Below are 19,683 nucleotides of genomic sequence, written 5' to 3'. Positions count from 1 at the left end.
ATGTAAGTAGATGGAAATGCTAAAGGATTTGGTAAAAGTCAGAGCCTTCATGTATGATTCCTTTTTCCTTTTTTCCTTGAGACAGAATCTCACTTTGTCACCCTCAGTAAGGTGCCCTGGCATCCATAGCTCACAGCAACCTCAAACTCTTGGGCTCAAGAGATCCTCCTGCCTTAGCCTTCTGAATAGCTGGGACTACAGGTGCCTACCACAGTTTCCTGCTATTTTTAGAAATTGTGCCTTGTTCTTGCTTAGGTTGGTCTTGAACTCCTGAGCTCAGGCAATCCACCTGCCTTGACTTTCCAGAGTGTTAGGATTATAGTCATTAGCCACCATACCTGGCCTTCATGCATGATTTCTAATGCTCAGCCTGAGTTTTTGAATTTCTACATTCACTATAAACAATTAATGATAGATAAAAAATTGTTAGGGATGGGTAGGGAACAGGCTAAGAAGGAAAAGAAAACCAGACAATTGCTGAGAAAGAAAAGTGGGAAAGTGCTAAGACAGAGGAAACAATTCCTTAACTTACACATGAGCAGGACAAGGAAGATAGACTATACTGGCCTACTACGAAATCAGAAGTAGCCACAATTGTGGTTAGAAAGTTTAGAAATTCAGGTACTGTTCAACTCCTAAGACTCCCACGGAGGGATGGATCAATAAGAACTTTTTGAAAAAGTTAGTATCCCATGATTAATCAATGTCCTATTAATATCTTGGAGAATTCCAAAGGTGAAGTTAGTTAAGAATAATGTGGAATCACCTTGATCAAGGCCTTAGATGAAAGAAAAGCATAAACATGAGTTAGGAAATGCATAAACATTAGTAAGTAGAGCAAAGCTAGGAATTAGGGAATAAATACATGAGAAAAAGTTTGTAAGGGATCCTTCCTTATTTTCTAGGAAGAGACCCATACCTTCCTTTCAGGTGTGTTCTATTTGCTTATAAACTTAAGTATGTTCTATATGCTTAAAATAATTAAACTTTTCTGTTAAATTGCTACTGCCTCCTGGCTTCCTCTTTTTGCAATAGCTCTGCTTTTGCTGCTTAGTTTCCTTTTTTTGTGCTGAACAAATCAAAATGCTTTTACATTCTGGAGACCACTTGCTGGTGGCACCCAGAGAAAGCCCAGACCATAGCCTCCTGACAATTATATTAACTCTATTTTATTTTTAATAGTTTATACATCAAAAGCACGTAACATGTTTTTGCATACCATAAGAATGATATCTTTCAATTTTTTTGTAAACAACATAACAGTTGAGATTGCAGAACATTTACTGATGTAGGCAGAATATTTAATGCATTATGATGGCATGACAGCCTGAGGAGCTCTAGAGAAACATGATCGTTATTTTAAAAGAACTATTTAAAGCCTCTGAAAATTATCCATGAGGCAAACATCAAAGGAGGAACATCTATTTAACACAGTCTCTGGAAGTTCTGTGAGGATGTTAAGTCTATGGTGTTTCAGTACTGATTGCTTCCTTCTTCTTGATCTCAGCTCAGTGAGGGGAAGACTCCAGACCAGACTGTACAGCCAAGAATACAAGGTTCTCTGTTCCCCAGAAAAGTCAGAGAACTTTTTCTAAGAAGAGTTTGACTTTAACATTTTTCACCCTACCTCTTACTACCCTCTACTAAGGTTAATCCTATATGGGTATGCTTAAATGGTAGGAATATGGTTCTGAACTCATGCCTACTAATGGAATGGAAGCTCTACTGTGAGCATGGTGTGTTCGGAATACTGCAACACTGGTCAGTTTCATCCTAGCTCAGGAGGTGGTAGATTCACAGCAGGAGACACAGGCTGCTATCTCTCCCCTCCAATGAACACTCAGTTCTTAAAAAGAAAAAAAAAAATTACTCTGGAAGCAACTTGCCATTGTACCTACCTAAGTTTCAGAACCTTATCAGAGACATTTTTCTATGAGTGAAAGAAGTTGTAGAACATATAACTCTTCATCTCTTGCCAAAGAAATTAATTTCAATTGTAACAGATTATATGAAATTCAAGCCAAAGGGTGCTCCACCCTCAACAGTGGAAATAGATGTGAAAATCAAGTAGGAAAAGATGGATTTAATGAAAAGACAGTGTAGATTGTGGGCCAACTACTTGGTAATAAAGAACCACTGGGGGACCCCCTTCAGGGATGAAGAAATATCAAACACTAATATTGGGTAGCATTCTTATAAAGAAATTGTGGGAGGCGGTGCCGCCTGTAGCTCAGTGAGTAGGGCACTAGCTACTACTCACTGAGCCAGGTTCAAACCCCGCCCTGGCCAAATTGCAATAAAAAATAGCTGGGCATTGTGGTGGGTGCCTGTAGTCCCAGCAACTCGGGAGGCTGAGGCAAGAGAATCACCTAAGCCCAGGAGTTGGAGGTTGCTGGGAATTGTGTGACGCCATGGCATGGTACTGAGGGTGATAAAGTGAGACTCTGTCTCTAAAAAAAAGAAAAAGAAAAAGAAATTGTGGGGAAGAAATCCTCAGGACTCTGACAAAAGTACAGCTATGTGGGAGACAAGTAGAGAAAGAAAACAGGCCAGAACCAATTTGCCTGATCACAGCAACCCCCTTCCCATACTCCTGTAAATCCTCACGACCCTGACAAGGGCATAGCCATCCTGGGAAGACAGCTAGTGATAGAAAGCAGGCCAGAGACCAAGTGGCATGGTCACAGAAGCCCTCTCCCCACCCTCCTGAAATGTTTTAGGGCTGGTGTTCCTGGAAAGCATCAGAATCTCCTATCCTGTCCTGCTTGGCACTGGAGATAAGGCCTTCCTGCAAGATTAATACCTTTTGTGGAAGGCAGTAATTCTAAAATCAGTCTTTGCAGGAAAGATGACTTCCCTCACTTCTCATGACTGCCTCCCACATTCCAACTACACTAATGAAATTCCCTTGAAACTGTGTGAGTCAAACTTGGCTGACTTATGGTCAGACTCTATTCTGCTCCTTTAAAATAAAGCCTCTCCTTCATCCCTGGACTGGCCTCCTCTCCTTGCACACTCTGGCCAGACCCTATCCCTAAACCTCTCAAAAAACTTAACTAAAGGCATAAATGAAATGATTTCACATCATTTAAAAAATAAAATAATAAAAAACAAGCCAAAACCAGTAAATAATAAGTGTCGGTGAGAATGAAGAGAAATTGGAATCATTGTGCACTCTTGGTTGTATGTGGCACTTGTCTCTGAAGCTTCATCAGACAAACAAGAACAAGTTGATGCGGAAAAGCAAAGAGGAATCCACCCAAGGATGCCAAATTCTGTTATCAAAAGTTTGGCACTTGTTCCCAAGGCTGCATTAGAAAAATGAAAAATGGTTGAAGAAAAAGAAAGAGGAGTTTTTATCATTTTTCTAGCAAGTGAGTAGGGTGGAGACTCCCATATTAAAATGCCATCATCCTAATCATAAGCAGAAAAATAGAGATTTTAATGGGAAGGTTTTCAGCTTCAGTTTATTTGCTGTTTGACTATATTGTGATTCATTCCATCTCCAGTGAAGACAATCCCATTATCTCTGCCCCAGACCTCCAAGTGGAGCAAAGGACCCTACTGTGCTCCTCCCAGCCATTGGCCTGAGGCAGGAGTGCAGGTTTCAATTCCCAAAGTGAGTGGGGGAGGTTTTAAAAAGAGAACAACAACAACAAAAAAAAACATTTTTACCCTTCAGCTCATTCTGTTACATATTTCCCACTGTCAATTTTACCCTTTCATATCTATAAGAGAAAGGAGGGGCAATAGTCATCAAATTATTTCCTGCTGAATTGGGGCAATGTTTTATTTTATTTATTTATTTATTTATTTATTTATTTATTTATTTATTTATTTTTGAGACAGTCTCACTATGTTGCCCTGTGTAGAGTTTTATGGTGTCACAGCTCACAGCAACATCAATGTCTTGGGCTTAAGCAATTCTCTTGCCTCAGCCTCCCAAGTAGCTGGGACTACAGGCACCTGCCACAATGCTGGGCTATTTTTTGGTTGCAGTTGTCATTGTTGTTTGGCAGGCCCAGCTGGATTCAAACCCGCCAAGCTCTGGTATATGTGGCTGGCATGCTAGCTGCTGAGCTACAGGTGCCAAGCCTGGGGCAATGTTTTAGATGGAAGTTTTATACTTATATATGTCTTTGCAAAGCTTTGGTAGTAGATTTATAAAAATAACGAATGTAACAGATTACAGGTGCAAAAACATAAACAACTATAGCCATGAATATGGCTTACTCAATATGGTTAAATAAGAAAGAAACATGGGATCTCTGAGCAGGCAGCTATTAATCACACCCTTTCAGGCTCGGCACCTGTGGCTCAAGTGGCTAAGGTGCCAGCCACATACACCTGAGCTGGCGGGTTCAAATCCAGCATGGGCCCGCCAAACAACAATGACGGCTGCAACCAAAAAATAGCCAGGCGTTGTGGCGGGCACCTGTGGTCCCAGCTACTTGGGAAGCTGAGGCAAGAGAATCACTTGAGCCCAGGAGTTGGAGGTTACTGTGAGCTGTGATGCCACAGCATTCTACCCCGGGTGACAGCTTGAGGCTCTGTCTCAAAACAAAACAAAACAAAACACACCCTTTCAGTGATCCAAGAACTTGGTTTTTGTAAATTTGGAAATCATATTCATGAATCTTACACCAAATGAGGTTTAGGATGACAAACCCAGCAGGAAGACAGATCAGCAGATTTGTTAGCTCATGTCGTGAGAATAAGATGGAGTCAGTCAGGCTAGGGCAGACACAACACAGCTGGTCTGGTCAGTTTAGATTCTACGAGCCTTTCATCTCAGGTCTTCCATTCTTGTTTTGTAAATTTTGCTCCCACCCTCAAGATGTATATCTTAAGTATCTAAGGATGATTGATTTAGGAGATTAACTTTCGAATTAGAAATATTGTGATCATGAGTTATGCTGATCATAGTTTATTAGTGTTATGGTCTTTGGTTTGAACCTTTATGTATGAAACTGTGGTTTTGGAAATGGAAGGGCAGAACAGTGTCAGAGATGCTACTCTGATTGTTCTCCAGAAGTGCTGGCCATATGATAATAAAGCTTTTTAGATATAATCCTTATGTCTGCATTTGGCTGATAGTGACAAGCCTCCAGACCCTCTACAAGAGGCACTAGTCTGGAGAAATCCTCAGTAAGGAGTTATCTCTCTATCCTATACACAGAAAAAATAATCAAGGAAAGCTTAGCAAAAATATCAACATTTTCATTTCCCTCCTCTGTTTTAAACAGATACTTTATATTGTCTAAAGGCTGGCGCCTTCACTGAAGGCTTGGGTCTTCTTTTTCAATGGGATAACTATTTAGTTTGGTGTGATACATCTGGTAATTCTAATGAGGTGTGAGTTGTTAGAGGTAATTCATAGGGTCTCTTCCATTTCTCTGCTTCCAAATGAGGCAAGGATCTGAAAGAGGTGAATTCATGCATAGCAGTTAGCATCTGACTCACTCATTTGATGAAATTGCTTTAGTCTGCTTTCTTTACTCATGGTTATAATATCATATTTACCTCAAGATGCTAGAAAGGGTCTTTTATAAATGATTCTGTAGGGATTTTACTTAAACCTGCTTTTAGGGGCTGCCTTTATTCAGAGGAGGGCAAATGGCGACACCCAATCTCACTTTATATGGGTTTCTCACTTCAATTCCAAAATGTAAGAATTGGCTTCCTTGCCGGATTGTCTCTACTACAAAGGGGTGGTCTGTTGCCACTCTTGCAAAATGCCCAGGTCACCATAGATGTACTTCTGCGTGCTATCAACCATTGCATGCCTGCTGATATGCTCAGTCTTTGCAGCTGACTGCCCACAGCATCCATCACCAACATGCCATATTCCATGTGGTTGGCCTCGTCCCTGTACTGCGGATGCTTATTATCCCATTGTCCTCAGAGCCCTGTTTCTATTCTACCCTGGCATATGCTTGTTAGGAACTCAGCAAAGGCCTGCATGATGTAGGTGAAAAGCCTATATGCCTCTGTACCCACCATTCTGAGAGTGAGCAAGGACAAAGTCTTTCTTTACACAACCAGGAAGAAATCGAGGCAGAACTCTGTTGAAACCATTAAGCCTGATCACTGAGGAGGTGAAATTCCTGTGATCAGAAGCTGGCCCCAGAGGCTGAGGTGTGCAAGCATGTCATCTGTATGTCTTAGGAATCATGGGCTGTGTCTTAGCAAGATAGTGTTAACTGCCTCCAGATGGTGAAGGGCCCAGAGGGCAGGTGAAGAATCAACCTTTTCCCCCACAGCAGTCTTGTGACTTATTGGTTTATGGGAAAATGGCTAACAGCATGTTTTTCCAAGATTACTATTTTTAAATATAATGGAAAGTTTAGAAGAATGAGTATCAGTTGATCAGTAGATTAGCAGACTCCAGGGAAAGGTTAATTTGTTTTTACAATATACCTATGAAGTGATTGTGTGATTGTTGATTAACATTGTGTACGTGCAGAATTGGCTATATATGCCAGGTAGAAATAAAGAAGTTTGCTACTTGCCACCATAGGAGCTTGTAGTCCCCTTTATTGCATACTATTTCAATAAGCAGGTCTATACTCTGCATCACTGACCACTCTAAAGAACCACACGCAACACATGACCTGGGCCAGTAGCTCCTGGCAGGAGCCTATCTCAAAGTGAGTTCCTTTAGAAAGATTCTGGTAACTTATGATGCCCCTCTTCATTTAGGTAGTACAAGCCTCTACCTAGCCTAAAAATGTATCTCCTAATACAAACCTGGGTGTCTGAGTGGAATTGCCAGTCACCAAAGGTGTGTTCCCACATGCAGGGCTCCCTGTGCAGTGAGTCACCTTTCTGTTCTTGGACTGCCCCAAGCAAATAAACAGTTTATTGAAAGTGGGATATTCTCAAGTAATAACCCACCAAATCCATTAAGAGGCATCGTGCCGCTAATGTGTGCATTCATGCAGGTGCCCCAGAAGAGGCTGAACCAAGGCCTCAGGCAGGAGAATGAGTTCGTGACAATCCTGTCCCCATTTAAATATGCCATTGCACATATTGAACCTTAATCTTTAGTTTTAAAGAGGATCTAAATCTAGCCAGTGTATCAAGGCTCTGAGGAACTAATAATCTCCAGCAGTTTCCTTAGCACAGTGGTTCTCAACCTTCCTAATGCTGCAACCCTTTAATACAGTTCCTTATGTTGTGGTGACCACCAACCATAAAATTATTTTTGTTGGTACTTCATAACTATAATTTTTCTACTGTTATGAATTGTAATGTAAATATCTAATATGCAGGATATAGTTTCATTGTTAAAAATTGAACATAATTAAAGCATAGTAATCAATCACAAAAAACAATATGTAATTATATAACATTATATAACAATATGTAATTATGTAACAGTCTTAATATAACAACAGTAAACTATATTGCTACATTTTGCAACAGTATGCATAAAAAGCCAACGCGAAGTTGGCATAAAAAGTCAGTGCGAAGGTTGAGATTGCATCTGTCTCACCAGATGAGAAATTCTCAGGGCAGTCTTTGCAAAAGCACAATGAAGATCATCTTCCACAATTCTACTTTTGTATTTAGACTTGATAACCAACAAATTGGAAAACCCTGTTTCACAAAGATATGTTGTTGGAAATGGAAGAAGAAGGTGCAACACAGTCTCAGAACAAGATATGACTGCAAACACTTGATCCAGAATTTTGTAACTGGCAGTGTAGAGAAATCAGTTCTTGCTGCATCTTGTTAATAAGTTCAATGAACTCCTCTTGTGCTATCTCAGAAACATCTTCAACTTTGACTGTGAATGGGCTTTATCATCATAATCCTTTTGTCTGGTTTAATGTCATGTTCCTCAAAGAAAGCAGATAAGGTAGGCAACATGTAAATTTTATTTTCATCCATTTTTTTTTTTTTTTTTTTTTTTTTTGCCAAAGCTGAAGTTTCATTTGGAATGATCAGATCTTTTCAGACAAATCAAGGCATGTTGCATTTGGTTCTTGCAGTGATAAATTTAACTCATTCAAGATGGCAAAGATGTCAACCAAAGAAGCTATTTTCTGCAGTTCACTTTTATTGCTGAAAAGTACTTTGAACTGCAGTCTTGCTTTCTGATTAAAAAACATTTTGAGTTCATCATGAAGCCCAAAAACATGTTTTAAAATTTTTCCTCTTGACAACCATCTATGTGAAATAGCAGAGCATTATTCAGTGCATCCAACTCATTGCACAGTTGTGAAAACAGCTGACTGTTTAAAGTGCTCGCCTTTACAAAATTGACAGAACTTACGACACTTCTCATTACTTCTTGTAACTCTTGAGGCAGCATCTTAGTTGCTAATATTTGCCAATGAATCATACAGCGAGTTCTGATGACTTTTGGTGACTCATTCAGTACCAAACATTGAAATCCAGATCGACATCCTAGCATAGCTGGAGCACCATCTGTGCAAACAACACAAACCTTTTCCCAAGAGATCTTATGGCTCTCTCAGAGCCAACTGTGGCAATAACATCACGTGCGGTAGTTGTCCTTTCAAGAAGTTTGCAAAAAAGAAACTCATCTTTAAATTTACCATCATTAATATACCTCACGTAAACCAGTAACTGTGAACAGTTTGCAACGTCTGTAGATTCATCAAGCTGGATAATAAATATTGGAAGTGGAGCAGATTTAATTTCCTGGATTACCTGATCAAGAATGTCAGCAGACATGTCATCTATTCTTTGTGGACAGTGTGGTTAGATAAGGAAATTGCACACAATTTTGTAACAAATTCATCTCCAATCATAACTTGAACAACATCTTTGACCACTAGCAACAGTAAATCCTCAGCAGTGGTGTGAGGTTTCATAATTCTGGTGATTCTGAGTGCCACCAAATATGAAGCTTCAACAGCTGCTATGTTTTGTTTGTGGTACTTGCCACCAGTGTCAAGTCTAGCTTTCTTGAGTCCATCAGCTTTGCTTCCAAAATAGTTGGTATCCTTGCCGGCAAAGCTCAGATGCTTGCTATCAAAATGGCATTTTAGTTTGTTCGGCTTCATAGGAAGATATAACATATTGTGGTTTCTCAATTCCTGCTGTAATTATTGAGGTAAACCATACTGTAAAAAAAATCCTCACTATATTTTTTCTTTTTTCTTTTTTTTTTTAGAGACAGAATCTCACTTTATTGCCCTTGGTATGGTGTCACAGCTCACAGCAACTTCCAACTCCTGTGCTTAGGTGACTCCTTTGCCTCAGCCTCCCAACTAGCTGGGACTACAGGTGCCCACCACAATGCCCAGCTATTTTTTTTTTGTTGCAGTTTGCCAGGGCTGTGTTTGAACCTGCCACCCTCGGTATATGGGGCTGGTGCCCTACCAGCTGAGCCACAGGAGCCACCCCTATATTTTCTTTTCTTAATGTTCTTCTCTACATGATCCATTGTCATGGGATGGTTTGCCAATGAAAAGAATATATAACAATAGCTTTAATAATACAAAAGGTGATACATGGAATAGTTCAGTCAATACAGTTCATTAAAATTTCATATATGGGGCCAGTGCCTTACTCCTTTGAGCCATAGGTGCTGCCCTGGACATATATATGTGTATATATATATATGCAGTAGTTGATGATTTTACAGTACATGATTTTACATTTACCCAATGATTATAATTCATGAAGTGTCGTTTTACCTCCAATATTGCTGCTTTCTTTTTTCTTTCTTTCTTTTTTTTTTTTTTTTAGAGACAGAGTCTCACTTTATTGCCCTTGGTAGAGTGCCATCTTGCCTCAGCCTCCCAAATAGTTGGGACTACAGGCACCTGCCACAATGCCCAGCTATTTTTTTGTTGCAGTTTGGCCAGGGCTGGGTTTGAACCCACCACCCTTGGTATATGGGGCTGGTGCCCTACCCACTGAGCCACAGGCACTGTCCCAATATTGCTGCTTTCAACACAGAGGCTGCTTTCTGCACAGTAGCTGCTCTCTACACAAGTGTGACTGGTCTGCATAAGTACGTTATGGCGCCAACCCCGTCACATTCACCTGTATTTGTATGGGGTGTTATGTGATGGGGTTGAATATGTATTTTCTGATGGTCTTAGGCGACCCTTGTGAAGGGGTTGTTTGACCCAAAGGGGTTGCCACCCACAGGTTAAGAACCATTGCCTAGCAGCTCTGCCAGTGGCCTGATTTCTTTTTGCAATGATGGCCATCCATTTGGGTTCAGTTATGTGGGAAAGGGATCCTCAAACCTTAGATATCCCCTTAGCATAAGCATGACCATTTTAGTGAGGCAGCACTTAAAGAAACAGGGCTGAGAATTGAGCCAAAGTTCAAACCACAGAACAGTGGCCACAAAGGAGGCCTAGAGGTTGAACCGTAGAACAGTGGTTAAAGTCCTGCGTCTCCAGTATATTCAGTTAGGGCAATCACTCCAGTAAGGTGGCAGAGTTTGGAATTTCCACCCTGATAACAGCTTCTCAGCAGGAGATAGTGCCTCCCATGGCTACCCCCCATCCACATTCCTGCTATATTTTGCTATAGCTTGATAAAGATGCTTGAAACCAGGAGGGTCTGGGCTGACCTTGGCTCATACTTCATTTCTATTCTTTCCCCTAATAAACTCCCTTTGTCCTGAGACTGGCCTCCTCTCTTTTCCTATAACCACCACCCCATTTCTATCCTATGCCTAACATCTTTTAAGCCATGGCCTATATTAGGGCCATTATTTCAGTGGCTTACTTAATATCCTTATTTTATATCATCAGGAGCTCCCTTTCTTTCCAAATGGCACCACGGACATGCACAATGATAAAAATATACTTAGAGTCTGCCTAATGTTTCTGCCTATCCAGTTTCCTCTGGATAACTGAAGAGCTCTCATTAAGGAATTGGAGACAAACATAGTCCTTGGTTGTAGTGCATTTGTGACTGCCACATATCCAGCTCTTTGCTGTTCATAAAGGTCTTCTGCCAGTGAAAAGATTCAGACCTGGATCTGGCAGATTTATACTGTTAGAACCTTAAGTCAGTCATGCTTCAAAGACTCATTCTCTTCAGCTGGTAACAGGGTGGCAGGACTGCGAATAGACAACAGTCTTTAATAACAACTCACAAGTAGCTGCTATTGCCCAGAGGCAAAGAGGCCATTTTCTTATAATATTGTACAGTGGCTTTGATGAGTATGACACTGGTTGTGGAATGACCCCCAGCATCTACATGAAGACTCCAAGTCTCATTCCCTGTTTTTCATATTATTTATTAATTTATTCAAATTTTAGTTATTTTTAATGTTTAATTATACAAATAATACATTTTCAGTGTAGGAAAATTGGAAGATACAAATGAGCAATGATTTTATATCCTACCAAAGTTTTCTCTTGGACATACATGAACATGTTATTCTAATTCCTGGCCCTCAAAAACAATACAAACAGTAAAAATAACGTCAGACTAACCTTAACTATAGCAGAGGTAGTAATTTACGTTATATACAAATCTATGTGCAATCATCTCAATTTTGGCTTTTAAAATCTAAATTGTTGCTGTTGAAATAATACTAAAAGATTATTCTTTAAATAGCAACAGTTTCAGAATAACTCAGAACTTGATTCAGACATGCTTCTGATAAAGAGCCAAGTACCATTTTCCCCATTAAAATAAATACATATCTGCTATTGCATACTTTGAACAGAAAGAAGAACATTCTGCTGGTATGACAACAGATCTTCATATGTAGTTACTTTCTAGTATACTCTTCATCCACCCTGGCATTCTTTTTTTTTTTTATTGTTGGGGATTCATTGAGGGTACAATAAGCCAGGTTACACTGATTGTAATTGTTAGGTAAAGTCCCTCTTGCAATCATGTCTTGCCCCCATAAAGTGTGACACACACCAAGGCCCCACCCACCTCCCTCCTTCAATCTTTCCGTTTCCCCCCTATAAACATAATTGTCATTAATTGTCCTCATATCAAAATTGAGTACATAGGATTCATGCTTCTCCATTCTTGTGATGCTTTACTAAGAATAATGTCTTCCACGTCCATCCAGGTTAATACGAAGGATGTAAAGTCTCCATTTTTTTTAATGACTGAATAGTATTCCATGGTATACATATACCACAGCTTGTTAATCCATTCCTGGGTTGGTGGGCATTTAGGCTGTTTCCACATTTTGGCAATTGTAAATTGAGCTGCAATAAACAGTCTAGTACAAGTGTCCTTATGATAAAAGGATTTCTTTCCTTCTGGGTAGATACCCAGTAATGGGATTGCAGGATCAAATGGGAGGTCTAGCTTGAGTGCTTTGAGGTTTCTCCATACTTCCTTCCAGAAAGGTTGTACTAGTTTGCAGTCCCACCAGCAGTGTAAAAGTGTTCCCTTCTCTCCACATCCATGCCAGCATCTGCAGTTTTGAGATTTTGTGATGTGGGCCATTCTCACTGGGGTTAGATGATATCTCAGGGTTGTTTTGATTTGCATTTCTCTAATAGATAGAGATGATGAACATTTTTTCATGTGTTTGTTAGCCATTCGTCTGTCGTCTTCAGAGAAAGTTCTATTCATGTCTCTTGCCCATTGATATAAGGGATTGTTGGCTTTTTTCATGTGGATTAATTTGAGTTCTCTATAGATCCTAGTTATCAAGCTTTTGTCTGATTGAAAATATGCAAATATCCTTTCCCATTGTGTAGGTTGTCTCTTTGCTTTGCTTATTGTCTCCTTAGCTGTACAGAAGTTTTTCAGTTTAATGAAGTCCCATTTGTTTATTTTTGTTGTTGTTGCAATTGCCATGGCAGTCTTCTTCATGAAGTCTATCCCCAGACCAATATCTTCCAGTGTTTTTCCTATGCTTTCTTGGAGGATTTTTATTGTTTCATGCCTTAAGTTTAAGTCCTTTATCCATCTTGAATCAATTTTTGTGAGTGGGGAAAGGTGTAGGTCCAGTTTCAGTCTTTTACATGTAGACATCCAGTTCTCCCAACACCATTTATTGAATAGGGAGTCTTTCCCCCAAGGTATGTTCTTGTTTGGTTTATCAAAGATTAGGTGGTTGTAAAATGTTAGTTTCATTTCTTGGTTTTCAATTCGATTCCAAGTGTCTATGTCTCTGTTTTTGTGCCAGTACCATGCTGTCTTGAGCACTATGGCTTTGTAGTACAGACTAAAATCTGGTATGCTGATGCCCCCAGCTTTATTTTTGTTACAGAGAACTGCCTTAGCTATACGGGGTTTTTTCCGGTTCCATACAAAACGCAGAATCATTTTTTCCAAATCTTGAAAGTACGATGTTGGCATTTTGATAGGAATGGCATTGAATAGGTAGAATGCTTTGGGAAGTATAGACATTTTAACAATGTTGATTCTTCCCATCCATGAGCATGGTATGTTCTTCCATTTGTTAATATCCTCTGCTATTTCCTTCCTGAGGATTTCATAGTTTTCTTTATAGAGGTCCTTCACCTCCTTCGTTAGGTACATTCCTAGGTATTTCATTTTCTTTGAGACTATGGTGAAGGGAGTTGTGTCCTTAATTAGCGTCTCATCTTGATTGTTATTGGTGTACACAAAGGCTACTGACTTGTGGACATTGATTTTATATCCTTAAACATTATTGTATTTTGTGATCACTTCTAGGAGTCTTGTGGTTGAGTCTTTGGGGTTCTCTAAGTATAAGATCATGTCGTCAGCAAAGAGGGAGAGTTTGACCTCCTCTGCTCCCATTTGGATTCCCTTTATTTCCTTGTCTTGCCTAATTGTATTGGCTAGAACTTCCAGCACTACGTTGAATAGTAAAGGTGACAGAGGACAACCTTGTCTGGTACCAGTTCTAAGAGGAAAAGTTTTCAGTTTTACTCCATTCAGTAAAATATTGGCTGTGGGTTTGTCATAGATAGCTTCAATGAGTTTTAGAAATGTGCCACTTATGCCTATACTCTTCAGTGTTCTAATTAGAAAAGGATGCTGGATTTTATCAAATGCTTTTTCTGCATCTATTGGCAGGATCATGTGATCTTTATTTTTGCCTCTGTTAATATGGTGGATAACGTTTATGGACTTGCGTATGTTAAACCAGCCTTGCATCCCTGGGATGAAGCCTACTTGATCATGATGAATGACTTTTTTGATGATAAGCTGTAATCTATTGGCTAGGATTTTGTTGAGAATTTTTGCGTCTATGTTCATGAGTGAGATTGGTCTGAAATTCTCCTTTTTGTTTGGGTCTTTTCCTGGTTTTGGTATCAGGGTGATGTTTGCTTCATAGAATGTGTTGGGGAAGATTCCTTCTTCCTCAATTTTTTGGAATAATTTCTGCAGTACAGGAATAAGCTCTTCCTTGAAGGTTTGATAGAATTCTGGAATGAAGCCATCTGGACCAGGGCATTTTTTGGTTGGAAGATTTTTTATTGATTCTTTGATCTCAGTGCTTGAAATTGGTCTGTTCAGGAGCTCTATTTCTTCCTGGGTGAGTCTAGGGACAGGGTGTGATTCCAAATATTGATCCATTTCTTTCACATTGTCAAATTTCTGAGCATACAGTTTCTGGTAGTATTCAGAGATGATCTCTTGTATCTCTGTGGGATCAGTTGTTATTTCCCCTTTATCATTTCTGATTGAGGTTACTAGAGATTTTACTTTTCTATTGCTCATTAGTCTGGCCAATGGTTCATCTATTTTATTTATTTTTTCAAAAAACCAACTCCTTGTTTCATTAATTTTCTGAATGATTCTTTTGTTTTCAATTTCATTGATCTCTGATTTGATTTTGTATATTTCTTTTCTTCTACTGAGGTTAGGCTTAGATTGTTCTTCTTTTTCCAGTTCCATAAGATCTCTTGTGAGATTATTGATGTGCTCTCTTTCTGTTTTTCGAATGTAGGCATCTAAACCGATGAATTTTCCTCTCAAAACTGCTTTTGCAGTATCCCACAGGTTTTGGTAGCTTGTGTCTTCATTGTTGTTATGCTCAAGGAAGTTAATGATTTCCTGTTTTATTTCTTCCTTCACCCATCTGTTATTCAACAGAAGATTGTTTAGTTTCCATGCCTTTGGGTGGGGTCGAGCATTTTTGTTAGAGTTGAGTTCCACCTTTAGTGCCTTATGGTCTGAGAAGATACAAGGTAAAATTTCAATTCTTTTGATTCTGTTGATATTTGTTTTGTTTCCCAGGATATGATCAATTTTGGAAAATGTTCCATGGGGTGATGAGAAGATTGTATATTCTTTATCTTTGGGATGGAGTGTTCTATATGCGTCTATCAAGCACAGTTGTTCTAGGGTCTCATTTAAGTCTCTTATATCCTTGTTTAATTTCTGTTTAGAGGATCTGTCCAGCTCTGTAAGAGGAGTGTTAAGGTCCCCTGTTATTATGGCATTATCAGATATCATATTGCTCAGACTGAGTAAGGTCTTTTTCAAGAATCTGGGAGCATTTAAATTGGGTGCATAGATATTTAGAATTGAAATGTCTTCTTGTTGTATTTTTCCCTTGACAAATATAAAGTGACCATCTTTGTCTTTTTTGACTTTAGTTGCTTTAAATCCATGTATCTGAAAATAAGATTGCAACTCCTCTTTTCTTCTGAATTCCATTTGCCTGAAAAATTGTCTTCCAACCCTTGACTCGGAGCTTTAATTTGTCTTTTGAAGCCAGGTATGTTTCTTGCAGACAGCAAATGGATGGCTTGTGTTTTTTAATGCAGTCAGCCAGTCTATGTCTCTTCAGTGGGGAATTCAAGCCATTAACATTTATTGAGATAATTGATAAGTGTGGTAGTATTCTATTCGTCTTATTTTGTGAGAGTCCATTGCTTAGTTTTATCTTTTGCATCAGTGTGGAGGTTAGGTTCTGTCCTTTAATTTCTGAGTTCTTACTTTGCTGCTGATCCATTGTGGTTGTCAGTGTGTAGAACAGGTTGAAGTATTTCCTGTAGAGCTGGTCTTGTTGTGGCGAATTTCCTCAATGTTTGTATATCTGTAAATGATTTGATTTCTCCGTTAATTTTGAAGCTTAGCTTAGCAGGGTACAGAATTCTGGGCTGGAAATTGTTCTGTTTAAGTAGATTAAAGGTAGATGACCATTGTCTTCTTGCTTGGAAATTTCATTAGAGAAGTCTGCGTTCACTCTGATGGATTTGCCCCTGTACGTCAACTGGCGCTTACTCCTGACAGCTTGCAGCTGTCTTGACTTTGGACAGGTTCATCACAATGTGTCTTGGAGAAGCTCGGTTAGAGTTGAGGCGACCTGGGGTCTGATAGCCCTCTGAAAGCAGTGTGTCAGAATCTTTGGTGATATTTGGGAAATTTTCTTTTATAATATTCTCTAGTATGGCTTCTATTCGTCTGGGGCATTCTTCTTCCCCTTCTGGAAATCCTATAACTCGTATGTTGGAAAGCTTCATAAAGTCCCATAATTCTCACAGTGAACATTCTGCTTTCTCTCTCTTCTTTTGTGCCTCTTTTACTATCTGAGTTATCTCAAAAACTTTGTCTTCTACCTCTGAAATTCTTTCTTCTGCATGGTCTAACCTGTTGCTGATACTTTTCATTGCATCTTTAAGTTCCCTGATTGACTGTTTCATTTCCTTCAGCTCTGCTATATCCTTTTTATATTCTTCATATCGTTCATCTCTGATTTGATTCTGTTTTTGGATTTCCTTTTGGTTATTTTCCAGTTTATTAGCTGTTTCCTTCATTGTTTCCATCATTTCTTTCATTGTTTTCAACATGTGTATTCTGAATTCCCTTTCTGTCATTCCTAACATTTCTGTATAGGTGGAATCCTCTGCAGTAGCTACCTCATGGTCCCTTGGTGGGGTTGTTCTGGAGTTGTTCTTCATGTTGCCTAGAGTTTTCTGCTGATTCTTCCTCATGGGTGATTTCTTTTATCTGTTTCCTTGCCCTAATTTTCCTTTCACTTCCTCTTGCTCTTTAAGTTCTCGTGCCTGTGGAAGTTGCGGGTGGGTTTAGACGGACTGAACACACATGACCACTTGCCGGTTTTCCACTGTTTTAGTCCTCTTCTTGGGGTCCAGAAGACTCTCGCTGACTCCTTGTATCCTCTAGGGGTGATGATAGGTAGATCCCACCAGCCAAAGATGCCTGGAGTCCTATATCCCCAGACTCACGGTGCCCAGATGCAAGGAAGCTGTTACTCGGCTGCCATCTTGCTCCGCCTCCCACCCTGGCATTCTTAAAAATATTCATTAAACACAGAGGAAGATTCATCTTCACATCCCTTTGGTTATTTAAATTACAAGTCTTCACTGTATTAAATGGCAAAACCAATATGCTCTAATACAATGTTCATGCTTTCTTCCTCAGACTGATTATAAGGTAAAAATCAAACCATGCTATAGTGATCAATCAGTGCACATATAGCATTAATCAAGTTTTTAAATTTTTTGCCTGTTTTTTTTTTTATTTTTAGAAACAGAATCTAACTTTGTCGTCCTCAGTAGAGTGTTGTGGCATCACAGCTCACAGTAACCTCCAGCTCTTGGGTTTAGGCGATTCTCTTCCCTCAGCCTCCTGAGTAGCTGGGACTACTCAGCACCCACCACAAAGCCCGGCTGTTTTTTTTTTTTTTTTTTTGCAGTTTGGCTGCAGTTGTAACCCACCACTCTCGGTATATGGGGCCAGTGCCCTACTCACTGAGCAACAGGTACCACCCCACAGATAATTTTATTCAATTTTACTTTAAGGCAACAACAACCGGAGCAAACAATCTACACATTGGGAAAGGATATTTGCATATTCGAATCAGACAAAAGCTTTATAACTAGGATCTACAGAGAACTCAAACTAATAAACATAAAAAGAGCCAACAGTCCTTTAGATCATGGGGCAAGAGAGATGAATAGAACCTTCTCTAAAGAAGACACACAAATGGTTAATAGACACATGAATTTTTTGCTCTCTAAAGTACTTGTAGAATCTTCTAACAAAGAATAGCTGTCTGCATCTAGAAATTTCTCCATTTCCTTTTTTGCTTTCTTACTCATTCGATCCATTTTTGTCATGATGTTAACTTGTGGAATTTCTAGAGAAATCATGACACCCAAGGCCGCCAAAATGGCAGAAATAAATTTGAATGACTTCACCATGAGCTGAGAATCAACAAGAAAAACTCCACAGACTCAGAACTCTCACTACTCCAGATGCTACACCAGATGTTTCATCACAGGCAGATGAGCGTACAACTTAGTCTGAACTGGACAGTCAAAAAGGATGTAGTTATCATCTACATGGCCAAGACAGCTCTCTAGCCAGTCAAAAATATTGGCAAAGTATTCCATGCAAGATACCCATCCTTCATTGGTACTGAACTTCCAAGAATCATCCTCCATCACATTATCCACTTCAATCAGTTCCTGGATGTCAGCTGTCACAGAATAGTTGAAGTGTTCTGCTGTTGGATCTAGGTTTACAACTTGGAATGCCCAGGTGAGGGCTTCACACAATAGGTGCTCTTCAGGCTGGCTGCAGGATCCATGACCAGCTACACTTAGTGAGGTATGTAGGCTCTCTGGCTTTCTGGAGCTGCCAGCCACACTTCTTTCAGCTTTTGTGTGATGGCCATTAGTATTATTTAATTTCTTTCTGTAAGTCAGGTAACCCCAAAGTGGAGGAAGTCATAAGACTTTGAATTAGTTTTTCTTTTTTTTTTTTTTTTTTAGTAAGGCTACTCTTTTTTTAATAGGCAATAACCTCAAAGCATGCATTAGTTTTTCAAAGTCATCTTGACAGTCTGTGGTTCAAATCAGGGGCCCCACATCTGTTCCTTTCAGGGTTCCATACAAGGGCTTAACCATATTGGTCTAATGTTTGGGCTAATTTGGAATTCCAGATAACTAAAGTGCTGTTTGTAAATCTGTCCAACTGCAGATTCTGCAAGTCCCTTGCTAAGCTGTCATAAAACAGGGCAGGAGAGTTATTTTATTTTATTGTTCTCTTCCTTATGATATTCTTTTTTTATCATCATTATTGTTTTTATTTTGGATTAATATAAGGATACAGACAATGAGATTATATTGTTTGCATTTGTTAGGTATTGTCTGAGTTCTTAACCTAGGAGGTGTGCCATATACCCTTACATTGTACCCATTAGGTGAAAGCATAACTTTCCACCTCCCTCCCCTCTTCTCTCCCTCCAACTTAACTTGATTGTGCTTTTCTCTCATGTGGGCCTGTTACTGTTCATCTACTAGTTTCAAATTAGTATTGAGTACATATGTTTCTTGTTTTTCCATTCTTGAGGTAAGGAGAATGTTCTTTTCTTTCTTTTTTTTTTTAATAAAGATAAATTTTATTTAGGAAGAACAAAGAGAAAGTTTAGAGGACTTCCAAAGAGTGTTGAAAGTGGGTTCCTTTCATGATGGAGAGGTGAAAGAGATGAAGATGCAAAGGCAGTACAGAAGTATAAATACTTCTTACTTTGAAATTGGTTGCAACTTTTTCACTGGCTTCTCTGTGCCCTCAGGTATTATTGTTTTTTTTCCTATTGGTCATTGATTATTGCCTTTCTATTGTTAATTGGTTACCTAGGTTACCTTATACTCACATCCTTCTGGGCCCTCCAGATTTCCTGGTTCCACAGACCAGGCTTCCCTTCCATTCCCCTTGAAGTTCCTTTCTGCTTTTTGTTTGTTTGTTTGTTTGCTTGCTTTTGGCCAGGGCCGTTTTTGAACACGCCAC

The 19,683-nt window shown here is 39.3% G+C and overlaps 2 pseudogenes; both read right to left on the bottom strand.

Annotated features, from left to right (window-relative positions):
* Positions 1-7,465: 7,465 nt before the first annotated feature.
* Positions 7,466-9,053, bottom strand: LOC128573134 (protein ZBED8-like; annotated as a pseudogene).
* A 1,969-nt stretch (positions 9,054-11,022) lies between these two features.
* On the bottom strand, positions 11,023-19,603 carry LOC128573133 (GPN-loop GTPase 3-like; annotated as a pseudogene).
* Positions 19,604-19,683: the final 80 nt, after the last annotated feature.

This window comes from Nycticebus coucang, chromosome 20 (assembly GCF_027406575.1).
Source record: "Nycticebus coucang isolate mNycCou1 chromosome 20, mNycCou1.pri, whole genome shotgun sequence".
NCBI classification, from domain to species: domain Eukaryota; kingdom Metazoa; phylum Chordata; class Mammalia; order Primates; family Lorisidae; genus Nycticebus; species Nycticebus coucang.
Note: the sequence above shows the minus strand (reverse complement) of the source record. Positions and strands in the feature narration are given on the sequence as shown.